The sequence below is a fragment of the Cynocephalus volans genome, chromosome 7 (genome assembly GCF_027409185.1).
Source record: "Cynocephalus volans isolate mCynVol1 chromosome 7, mCynVol1.pri, whole genome shotgun sequence".
Classification (NCBI taxonomy): domain Eukaryota; kingdom Metazoa; phylum Chordata; class Mammalia; order Dermoptera; family Cynocephalidae; genus Cynocephalus; species Cynocephalus volans.
Genome location: NC_084466.1, coordinates 149,613,429 through 149,625,557, shown reverse-complemented (window position 1 = coordinate 149,625,557; position 12,129 = coordinate 149,613,429).

Genomic DNA, 12,129 nt, shown 5'->3' with positions numbered 1-12,129 from the left:
AGCAATTAATACTCAATTACATCATCCCAGAACGGTGATAAGTAAACAGTTTACAAGGATTGTCTCATTTAATCCCCATAATAACCCTATGGAGTTGGTACCATTGTTATTCCTAGTTTACCAATTAGAAGGCACCCAGGTTAAACAGCAGCTAATAAATATTGGAGGCAGGATTGGAACCCAGGCTTTTTGACTCCAAACCTGCCATCGTGCTTCTCCTAATTCCTCTTTCCCATTCTGCAGATGTGGAAACTGAGGCTGAGCACAGGGAAGTGAGCTGCATACAGTCAGAATGTTAGTGACTGCAGAGCTGGACCCAGAGTACGGGTCCCGACTCCCAGCCCAAGGTTCCATAGCAATTCCCTCCCTCGAGTCAGAGGTCTTCAGGAAGAAGCCCCAGCTCTGTAGCATGGACCCCCAACCCTTCAGGTCCAGACCCCTGCCAGCCCCTCCAGTCTCACCTTCAGTCTCACCAGAGCATGCCCGTCGTGTCCTACATGACCATCCTGCTCTCCTGTACCACTGGGTCCCAAAAATGCCACTCTCACAGCTTCCCTCCCTTCCTACAAGTTGTACCCCTAGAAGGGACTCCCAGAGAATGCCCTTCCCCATCTGATTAGCTTCTACTCCACCTTCCAGGTTCTGTTAGGGCTTCTACCCTGTATGATTCCACGAAGCTTCCCGATACGCCACCCATACCACACTCTTCCCTGCCCACTTTGTTCATCCTTCTCCTCACTCCCCTAATTCTGCATGCACACATGCCTCCACATCAAAGCATCTCTGTCCCTGTGCACAACTGCTGCTCCCTGTGACTGGGAGCTTCCAGAGTGAGCACCACGTGTTGCTCACCTTTGTACCCAGGCACCTGGTACAGGACTAGCACTTAGGCAAGCTCCATGGAGAAGAAATGATTAAGCAAAAAGGCGATGAGATCACACTCAAGAATAACTGATTATCTCTCACCACAACACAATGATAAGTATGTGAGGTTAACGCATATGTTAATTAGCTTGATTTAGCCATTCCACAATGTACACATTTCAAAACAATATGTTGTACATGATAAATATATTCAAATTTGTCAATAAAAATCTGGTTATCAAGCTCATTTTGTGTCCCCGCAATTTTTTTAATATATCTAAGTAAAAAATTTAGCCAAAAGTTAAACAATAATTGCTTTCTATAAGAAACAAAAGAATCTCAGGGAAATGCAAATTAAAATGACAATGAGATAGCACCTTACCCCTGTTATCAAAAAAACAAAAGAAAATACCCAGGTTCCTTCCCTCTTGTGGCTCTCCTATCCCCAAGGCTATTATCAAAAAAAAAAGATAAATGTTGATGAGGATATAAAGAAATTGGAACCCTTCTACACTGTTAGTGGGAATGTAAAATAGTGCAGCAATTATAGAAAACAGTTTGGAGGTTCCTCAAAAAATTAAAAATGGAACTACCACATGATTCAGTAATCCTACTTCTGGGTTTATATCCAAAATAATTGAGATGAGGATCTCAAAGAGATGCCTGCCCTCTTGTGTTTATTCACAATAGCCAAGATATGGAAATAATCCATGCGTCCATCAACAGATGAATGTATGAAGAAAATATGGTATATATATATATATACAATGAAATATTATTCAACCTTAAAAAAGAAGAAAATCTTGCCATTTGCAACAACATGGATGAACCTAAAGGTCATTACACTAAGTGAAATAAGCCAGGCACAGAAAGACAAATAGGATGTGAGTTCACTTATACAATGTACCTATAATAGTCAAACTCACAGAAGCAGAGAATACAATTGTAGTTGCCACGGGCTAGTGGGGAGGGGGGCAAGGAAATGAGTTGTTCAATGGGCATACAGTTTTAGTTATGCTAGATGAGCAAGTTCTAGAGATCTGCTGTACAACATAGTGCTTATAGTTAACAACATGGTACTGTGTACATCAAAATTTGTTAAGAGGGTAGATCTCATGTTCAGTGTTTTTACCACAATTTTTTAAAATGGCAAAGGAGGTAGATGTTAATGAGGCCCTTGGGGATAGGAGAGCCACAAGAGGGAAGGAACCTGGGTCCTCATGGGAAGTCATCAGCCAGCCATGAACGTGCACCTCAGTGATGTAAGCAGGAAATAAATTTCTCTTGCACATGCGCCATTATAACATTTTGTGTCTGTTTGTTTCCACTGCCCAGTCTGCATGTGAAATATATCAATAATTACTTTGTTCTTGACCCATAACTTAAAGCTATAGGATCTTTCTGAAATTATCCTTTCACCCAAATTATTTTCTCTCCTTTGCTATTTGTGCATTCTAGCATTTGAGTTTTGAAGTGAAAATGCCAAGGACAGCATTTTTAAATGTTGGATAATGTTCTCTAGCCACCATTAGAAACCCTCTACAGGAAGTTAAGTCAATTAATCAATATCCTTTGAGTAGTGGTGCTGTTTCAAATCCACCTAGTTACACTAATCCCTGTTTACAATACTCTTCTGTGCAGATATTATTATGTCCCTGTCAAATGCCTTGTTAAACTCTAACTAGATAATTGACAGTTGATTGGGTCTAATAACTGTTAGAAAAAATGAAATAAAATTAGATTTGACTTATCCTTAGTAAACCCATCCTAACTCTATTGATTACTTTCAGTTCCAAGTGGTCACAAGTAATTCCCTTAAATGATTTATTCTAGAATTTGACTGGCTTCAGTTGTCAATCTCACCATTCTATAATTTGGAGGCAGGGGGAAGGAAGCCATCTTTCCTTTTTAAAAATCAAAACTATTTTTGTAGTTCCCCAAACTTCCAACACCCTTCCCATCCTCCACAATTCCTCAAATCCACCACAGTGGCTGCATGACTCCCCCGGAGATCGCCTGGGAAATATTTCTTTTGCCTCAAGATACTTGTAATCACTTAGAGCAGCTCAGACTCTCAGCTTGGATTCACTTTTTATCAGCATATATTCTACCACTCTTCTTGAGAACCTCTTCCTTGAGAAAGAAGAAAGCAAAATAAGAATAGAGCCATTTTACCTTCTCTGTGTCAAGTACATTCATGAGATTCATCTTCCAGAGGAGTTAGCTGCTTCAGAAATGGCAGGCTCCTGATTCTCTGAGTCCTTCCACCTCCTTCTGTGCCCTGCTCACCTCCAGCTCCTCAGGGGATGTGTGCAGCAGACATACCAACAATTGCACACTTTTTCACCAGCCAGGGCTACAACCCCACACCCATATCTGGCCTCCTCCCCCATAACCTGGATGAGCAGTGCACCAGCTTCAGAATAATGCACAAACTTTTAACCTTCAACAGCGAGGGCTTCCTTTGCTTTTCCCTGAATCTCCAGACCCTACTGATCAGAAGCGTTAAATCAAAGAGAGTAAAGGAACAACAAACGAGGAAAATGCCTCAGAAAAAAGAAAAGTTATTTGTCAGACCCATTTTACTTGAAATTCCTTCACTCCCCCATCAAAATCTCTTCCTCCTAGGATAATGGCCCTTTGCACGCCTATAGGTTCCCTTTTAGTTCCATTTCACACCAGCTGTTGTCCACCGAGCAGAGATAATCCTTGAGCGCCCCCTAGGGAGTGTAACTAACAATACACCTGACCCTAAGCCATCTTTCTTATTTTTGCTCTGTATGTCACTGGAAAGCCCTCTGGCTGTCCTCCGCATTTTTGTTTTGTCGACCTGAAGAAGGAAACTGAGGCACTGATAGTATATCAGAGAGTTCATATGAACATGAGGACTGCAGCCTGTGGGAAACACAAGCCAATTTGCCTTGGAATGTGCTCGGGAGTACAGATGGAGCTTTAGCATTTTTATAGTCACCAAAAAGGAGAGAAAAGGGGAGACAGAAGGGACAACCCCTTAATCAGTACATCAGGCTTTGGATTTACTTTGGTTGACCAGCATGAGTTAGAGATTGGTTATTGTTTACATCTTGCTCTTTAAACAACTGCTAAATTCATGAGTAAAGGTCACATTGTCCATTATAACATTCTTTAGGTTAATTTATACTCTATGAGGATGCCATTTCTGGACCCTAGGCTTAAAGTAAACTGTTCAGCAGTGTTCCAGGATGTAGGGGACGCGACTACTGCTGCATACCCTGCCTCCCTAGGCCTTAGGAATTTAGCTGACCTTAGTCATTGACACCAGAGCAATTTTCAATCTATTAGTTTCAAATCCCAGATCATTCTCCACTTGGCTTTACTGACACTATCCGTGCAGATCTATGCCATATTCAACTGTGTGCCTCTCCTTTCCTTTCTCTGCTATACCAGCAAAGAACAACCCTCTCAGGGCCTGCCTGTTCTTCCTCCCTACATTGGCTTGAGGTTTCCAAGTCAAGTTACATTGTCCAAAACTTCTCCCCTTGATAAATCTCTCCTCTATTGTCTGACCATGGAATTATGCCTCTGCTTTCTCTAAAACTCATGAAGTCACCTCCTGTGAGTCTACCATGTGTACCTTCTGCCCTCCCTCTCTGGAATCAGCAGGATGAAGCTAGTGACCAATTAGACAGACAAAGCCAGTCAGAGGTCATTTTAAACCAATAGACAAAGCCAATCAGAGGTCTTTTTAAACCCAGCAAGAACTGGGCAATCTTAAGAGTTATATGGGGAAAATGCAACATTCCATCAAGGTTAAAGATCCTTAGAATTAGATGGGAAAGACATTTATATATTTTAAGAACCAATAAAATGCAAAATCAAATTAGCCCGTCAAATTGGGTCTGACTGTATGTAGACAGAAGAATGATGAAATGCATAGCTTGAATCCAGGGACATGGGCCAGGTGACCACACCCCTCCTGAAGTTGTAGAATCTGTGACAAAGCATCCCAATAAACATAGTGCTCTGTGGGTTCTCACAGGTATCAGCATGGTCCAGATCAAGGTCTGGTCACTGAGCCAGCTCAAAGAAGCTGAGAAGGCAACTCCCAAAATTGTGTTGAGTGACAAACAGACTAGTTTCCATAGTGGGTATGTTACAGGGCACACTCAGCTCCTGGCTGAGGCTCCCAAAATTTGAGATCAAACTCACAGGTCTGAGCTGCCTGCCCCAGACAAAAAACAAACAATCCAAATGTCAAATGTTGGTGACCATGGAAGTCAGCTTTTATTCAGGAATACCAGTGACCTGAGCAGAGATGTTAGGCAAACCCATCTCTCTGCTAAACCTTAAGGAGAATGGCCAGGCTCAAACCATCTCAAAAACTCAGGTTTACTGAGGAGGGTTTTAAAGAGGGGTTGAGGGAATGGAACGTGGGAAATGAAAAGCAGAAAGGAGGGGCACGTAAGCAGCGAAGGCTTCATGCAAGGTCTCAGGTACAAAGGCTTGCCCAGACTCCATCTGGTTTCTATTCCCATCTTTGCTGTCAGCTCAGGGTCTGGGTAGTATGTGCAAGTCTGCAGCTTCAGGCTGTCTGGAAAACAACTTTACATTCATGTAAATAATGTCATCTTGCCCCATAACCAAGGTTCAAATATCAAATAACCGTGGGAAAAGAAGGAACCCAGAGAAATGCATGCCAAGAAAGAAACTGTCTTTTTAAAATTTGCCTACAGCACGCGCAGTTTTACATCCCAACATGGCTTCAGTCCTGCTCACTCCAACAGGTACATATCTTTCAATCTCAGGGATAGTTAAAATTAAGTATGCAATTATTGGAATTTGCTAGACTTAAAAAGTAAAATATGTAAATTGAACTTAAAAGTTCAACTGAACTTAAAAGGTTTTTTTGAGGAAAAACATTTTTTCTGTACCCAAAAACCACCCTCAAGGGCATCAAAAGATTCATGACTTTTTCCCAAGGTTGCCACCACTGCCGTATCACCATCCAATTTCTCCTCAGCACTGGGATGTGGATAATAGTTCAGTGTGTTGCTCTCTGCCCTCAAGGGGCACAACCTCCAGCCAGACAAGCGGAGGACGTATCAGACTTTCTGCTTCCAGCTGAGCCCCCAGCAGGCAGCCAGGTGATTAAGCCCTGAGTCATGTCCAATATATCTATGGGCCATCTGGGGAATCTGCATCCATTTGTTTGCTACCAAACTGAGAGGCATTCATCATCCACTGCCCAAATGTCTAAAAAATGTCTCACACCAAGGTTTGCAGTGTTAAAAGATTAGCACTTATTTATATGGCCATTTGAAGGAGACTGTGGTAGCTACAGAAGATTGTAAGACTCTAGACTCCTTAACTGCTTAAAATCACAAGCAATTATAGAGCACAATCATGAGTTGGGGGGAGGGGGGTCCCAGGAGTCATGTGTGAAAGCATTGAGGTCAGTGCAATTATGTCTGGCTTCCTGGCTAAGGTCCTCCTTGGTGTCCTCAAGTTTGGAGGTGTACGAACTTCAAAGCAGGCATATAGTTGTTTGTTATCTGCAAAGACAACTCAAGATTGGCATTACAGGTGTTATCCTAAGCCATAAGGCACTTGTTTAAGGAACAAACATCTCAACCTACAGATCAAGTCTTAGCCTAAGGAAGTGTTTATTTAATCATCTCTCCTCTTATTATTAACTGAATTTGTTATTCCTAGGAGTCTAGCCCATCCTGCTTGGTCAAGCAGATTTTCTTTAACTATTCCCCTTCCTCCCCAGCCTAGGCCTGCTCTGACTGGGATTAGGAAATAGTTAGGAGAGATCACGGTCGGTCTCCTGGTTTCATGTTTAATCTGGCCATGTAGAATCCTCTCCTGAAAACACTTTGATTCCTCACGTTTTTTATACTCACTCACTTTTTTTTATCCTCCAAGTCCTAAATGGCTTTTCCCACCATCCCTGCAGATTTCCAAGAAGGGTTATATTTATTTATATTTAACACTAGTCAGAGGTTCATTCTTAACATGCTTATTTCCTTTAAATAAGAGCTAGCTCCCCTTCTATAGCCATGGTGTCTGACATTCCAGAATAAAATACTATGGTTTGCTCGTGAACATATAGAATGAGATAATTCAGATAATTCAATAAAAAATAAGACTGTAGGGGAGAAAAAACTCTCCTCTACCCTCTGGTTCTGTGGCTGAACCTGAGAATTAAACTGAAATAAGACAGGTTAGGAGTAGAAAGACACATATTTTGTTTTATATTTTTACATGTACATAGGAGACTTTATCAGAAAAATGAAGACTGTAAGAAGTGGTTAGGACCAAGAGCTTATATACATTTTTAACAAAAGAACAATAAATTTATGGAGATGTGACAAGACATAAGAAAAGGGGTTTAAACTTCTGGGGGTGGTGAATTGTGGGACTAGGAATAAATATATGGGGCAACTAATAGGAGAGAAGGGTAATATTAATAAGTTTGCTTGTACAGGTCCATTTCAGCATCAACTCTCAGTCTTTGGTGATAAGAATATTCTCTTCTTCCTGGTACAGAGTAGGCACCATTTTCATGGGAAATTTTATAACCTGCTTTCAGGTATAAAGGGGAAGGCAGAAAGCCCTTCCTGCATCTGCTGTTTCTCAAGTGCCTGCAATGCAAAATAATCAATACGCCAAAGCAGCATATTTTGGGTTGCCATATTCTGAACCCCTTCAAGACATGGATGAGATCCATTTATTTGTCTGAAACAGCACAGCAAGTCATCTCTGAAATCAGACTTACTAGGATTGAAATCTGACTCAGCTGCTCCCTAGCTGTGAAAATTTGCTCAGTCTCTCTGACTCTGTTTCCCAATCTGTAAAATGTGTCCAAAAGTAGTAATCACCATATAACAGTAGTAAAGCTACTGCTAGTAGTACTAATACCAGAAGTAAAACTACTACTGTTATAGGGTAACATGTGTCCAAAAGTAGTATTTATCAATTACAGTAGTAAAGCTGTTATGGTGAATAAATTATATAACCCACATAAGCACTTGGCACATAAGTAAAGTTCCATGAATGTGACAATCATTGCAGATTCAGGGGCATTTGGAGACTATTCACTGGCTCATGGGAGATACAAATCCAGACTTCACTGGAATGGTCCACTTCAGTCTTAAATTACTATTAATGACTTACCAGACTTTGCCCCTCCCATTATTTCCTGCATTCAGTTAAACTTAAGTCTGACCTAAAAGTAACCAAAGCCAGAAGCAAGCAAATGGAAATTTAAGAGAAAACAGAGCAAATCCCATGAGCTCTTGGGCTGACTGATTAGCTCAGGTGGTTAGAGCACAGTATTATAACACCAAGGTCAACAGTTCAGATCTCCATTCTGGCCAGATGCAAAAAAAAAAAAAAAAAAGAGCTCTTAGAAAATAAGTCTTCCGGGTCTCTGTCATTTGCACTCTAACTACCTTGTAAACTCCTGGAAAGTGGAGACTTGCAAACTTTTTAATCAAACTTTAATTATCACCTTGCACACAATAAGCATCAATGATCAGGAGCATAAATGAAAAATATTATGTCTCCAGTCACCTAGGTACCAGGGAAACCAACTCCTCATTCGTATTTATTGAAGCCGAATTCTCCAAGCTCTTGCCCAAGAATCATCCAGCAACAGTTGTCAGAGCTTCGGTTGTAAAGCCCCTTCCCCTCCTACTCCCACTTTTCCCTCTACCCTAGTCGTATTTAGTTTCCATTTCCTCTGGGAGATTCCCATTGTAGGAAATAGAGAATTACTTTTCAACAAGAATGATCTAGAAAAATGTGAGTTTCTTCTCTGCAGGAATATACTGACAGTACCTACATTCTCAGTAATTTATTTTCACCCTCTTCCACATCAGGACGTGGCCTGTGGGCCTCAATGCCAGGCACTGTTCCCTCAAACCCAAATCACAACCTGTTCCTGAAAATCTCATATTTTATTTCACACGAGCTCGTTTTATCAAATAATTTTAAAAGTTGCTCTCCCACCCAGAAAAGCACCCTCTCCAAACATGCCTTGAGGAAGAAAATCCAAGGCCTTTACAGTTTACACCTACAAAATAAAACATTAGAAAATCTCAAGTTCCCAAATCCTAAAGATCTGTGGATGCTGTTAAACAATTCAGCTGCTGCAATGAAAGTCTATGTCAAAAACTCAACGGCACTATGTTGTTTGATCTCCCTTCTTAAATACAAGTTTGACTTTCTGATACATAATCAGCAGCAAACTAAAAGAAGTTAAATTCAGTAGCAAAAGGTACAGAAAATTATTTCAAGAGCAATAAGTAAGGACAGGGAATGTCAAGTTTCCCCTGAATATTCAGACTTGAACTATGAAATCACCACCTGAAGGATGGAGCAGATGTTTGAATATTAACTTAGAGATAGACTGTGTTCCAGAGCCAAGAAGGAAGAAGGCAGCTGAAATCTGGGTTTACTCAAAAAATGTTTGCCATAGAGTCCATGGGTTTAACACCCCTAAGGAGTGAAGAAATTCGAAGAGGAAAAATCATTTGCTGATTTAACAAATCTCTACAGATCCTCTTGTTGGGACATGCCGGGCACCAATTCCAGATGGTGGTAAATGACACAGATACATTCCTTGGCTTCACAGTAAAAAAGTCCTTGTCGTGCCATCGAAAAACCAAACCCCAGGTTCCCACAGGGTGAGCAGGGGTTCTTGGCCCTGTGCTGAAACGGAAGAAGCTGGACAGCCTGGAACACACAAAAATGAGTGACAGAAAGAGAGGGCAGTGTGCTCACACACTCTCCATGAGCACGGGCACATGGTCCACACTCTTGAGTTGTCTGCTCCTAGGCTGGCATATGCCCGTTGCTGGGGGTAGCTGCCAAAGATTTTAACAGCTGTTAAACATCCAACTCTCATTCCTTTCTTCAATTCTGTGCTCGGTAAACAACATCCTTGTCATTACACGGCTTTCCATGACATGACAGAGACCACTGGTTAACTTCATAATACTTATCCTCCTCTTCTTTCTGTCAGAGAAGAATCCAGGGGCCTGCAAATTAAACTAACAAAAGACAGGTTAAAAAGGAGAAAAAGCACACAATTCTTATTAATATTTACATGAGTGGGAGTTCACAGGAAAGAAGTTAAACTCAAAGAGACAGTTAAACTGGGACTTATATACCATTGTGACAAAGGAAAGGAGGTGGGTTTTAAGCAATGATAAACTGTGAGAAAGGGACCGAGAAATATGTGGGGCAACTAAAGGAACATGAGGGCTATTTTAGTAAGGCCTGTTTATGTGAACTCATCGCGGCATCAGCTCTCTATGTCCAGTGATAAGAGTCACTCTTCTTTTCCTGGTCCAGAGGGGGCACCTGCTTTTAGGCAGATAAAGGAAGGGTAGAGAACTCTTCCTGCATCTGTCGATTCTCAATTGCTTTAGCTCCAAAAAATGGTATATTTGGGGGTTGCATATTCTGAACCCCTTCACTTCTTAATAATAGAATATCTAGCTGGATATACGACCACCTAGAATAAAGTCTGCATTTCCCAGGTGCTCTTACACTCAGGCTCATCCATGTGACTTAGTTCTGGCCAACGAGATGTGAGAAGTGTTATGTGCAACCTCTGGGTCGAGCTCCCAGAGGAAACGCACCTGCCCATTCCTCCCTCCCCACTGGCTGGAAAGCAGATATGGTAGGGAGCATTCTTGGACCAAATGGATGACGCCACACCCTAGGGATGATGAAAAAATAAATAAAAGGAAATCAGGCCCTTAAAGTATTCTCTGGGCTTGGGCTTTTATGTGATAGAAACTAAATTTCTATCACATTTGGGATCCTATGAAATTTGCATCTCTGTCTCATTCAGTTGAACCCATATCCTGAGTAGTACACTAGGTATATTTCCCCTTACAGGCAACACAGACCAGAAGACATGCATGTTCATCCCTCTGGTTGTCCTATTTCATATGACAAATTAATACACTAGTAGTCAGCCAGAGAGCAGGAGTCAGCCTTCCACAGCCAGCCCGCCAGCCAGGGCTAACAGAAGATCCCCCAGAGTCCAGCCTCCTGGGAAGGCATCTTGGGGGCCAGCCTCCCAGCCTTACAACAATAAAAACAGCTATTGGCTATCGTGGTACAGAGGATATTGAAATCTTGCCATAATACAAATAATAGCCATGCAGCCAGGACTCCCGCAAGGGTCTGAATAACCAGAGCTGCTATCTCATCATTACCAAAGACCTTAGTAATCATCCATCCACTTTTTTTTTTTAACAATTGATGGCTAAGTAACTTGGCCAGAGTGCTCAGCCCATTTTGTGAAAGTGAACCAGTGATTGTCATCTTTTTTTTAGGGACTGCCACATTGATGACCCTCACCCCCATGCAAAGCCCAGCGTCAATGAGCCCGGGGCAGGAGCAAAGGCACTGAGAGGACTAAGCTAGACCATAGGCTAGATCTGCTGCCTATTATCACAGAAGGGAACAAGCTGAGAGGCTTTAACCTCTCCCTCTCAGTAAACATTTGTCTCTCCCAAGACTATAAAAACATTCCACGACATTTGGTTTGCAAAACAACCCTCGGTCACACCTGCTTCTGCTCCTTCTCAGTCTCACAAGAAAATGTCATCTCTTTCTCTTGGGTCCTCTGCAATGATGATGACCGTTTGCATTTATATTGTCTGTCCTGATGGGAGAGGATGTGAAGAGCTCAGCTACGTGGAGACACTGGCCAGTTAGCTCAGCTGCTTAGAGAGCTTGGTGTTGCCAACACTGATTCAAGGGGTCAGAGCCCCTTACCAGCCAGCCACCAAAAAGAACCTAAACTACACAGGGAACGTTTGAGATACTATCAGAAATCGAAGGCCCCGAAAGATCACATCTCTGGGAATGGTTTGGGAGGCTGAAGAGGTTAAACTGAGGCCAAATTTTCCACCATTCGAAAAGTTAGAGTATTCGTTCTCCCCCCTCCCCCTCCTCTGTCCCTCTCTCTCTCCCTGCCCCCTCCCTCTCCATTACTAAGAGAAATGGAGCTAGGTTAGGGACTCTGGGCAAGAAGTACTAAGATGCAAGATCTCTGACCTGAGATATGGCCCCTACAGAGGAGAGATTAACCTGCCGCAGAAGCAGCCCTAGGCTGAGCAGTAGAAAGCCTGATCTGTTTTAGTTCTGCTGGGTGTGACCAAAGTTCTTAGCCTCCCTGGGCTTCAATTTCTTCATTTATGAAAGGGAGATAACTGTTTTATTGACCTTGTACAATTATTCTAAGACATCAGGGAGATA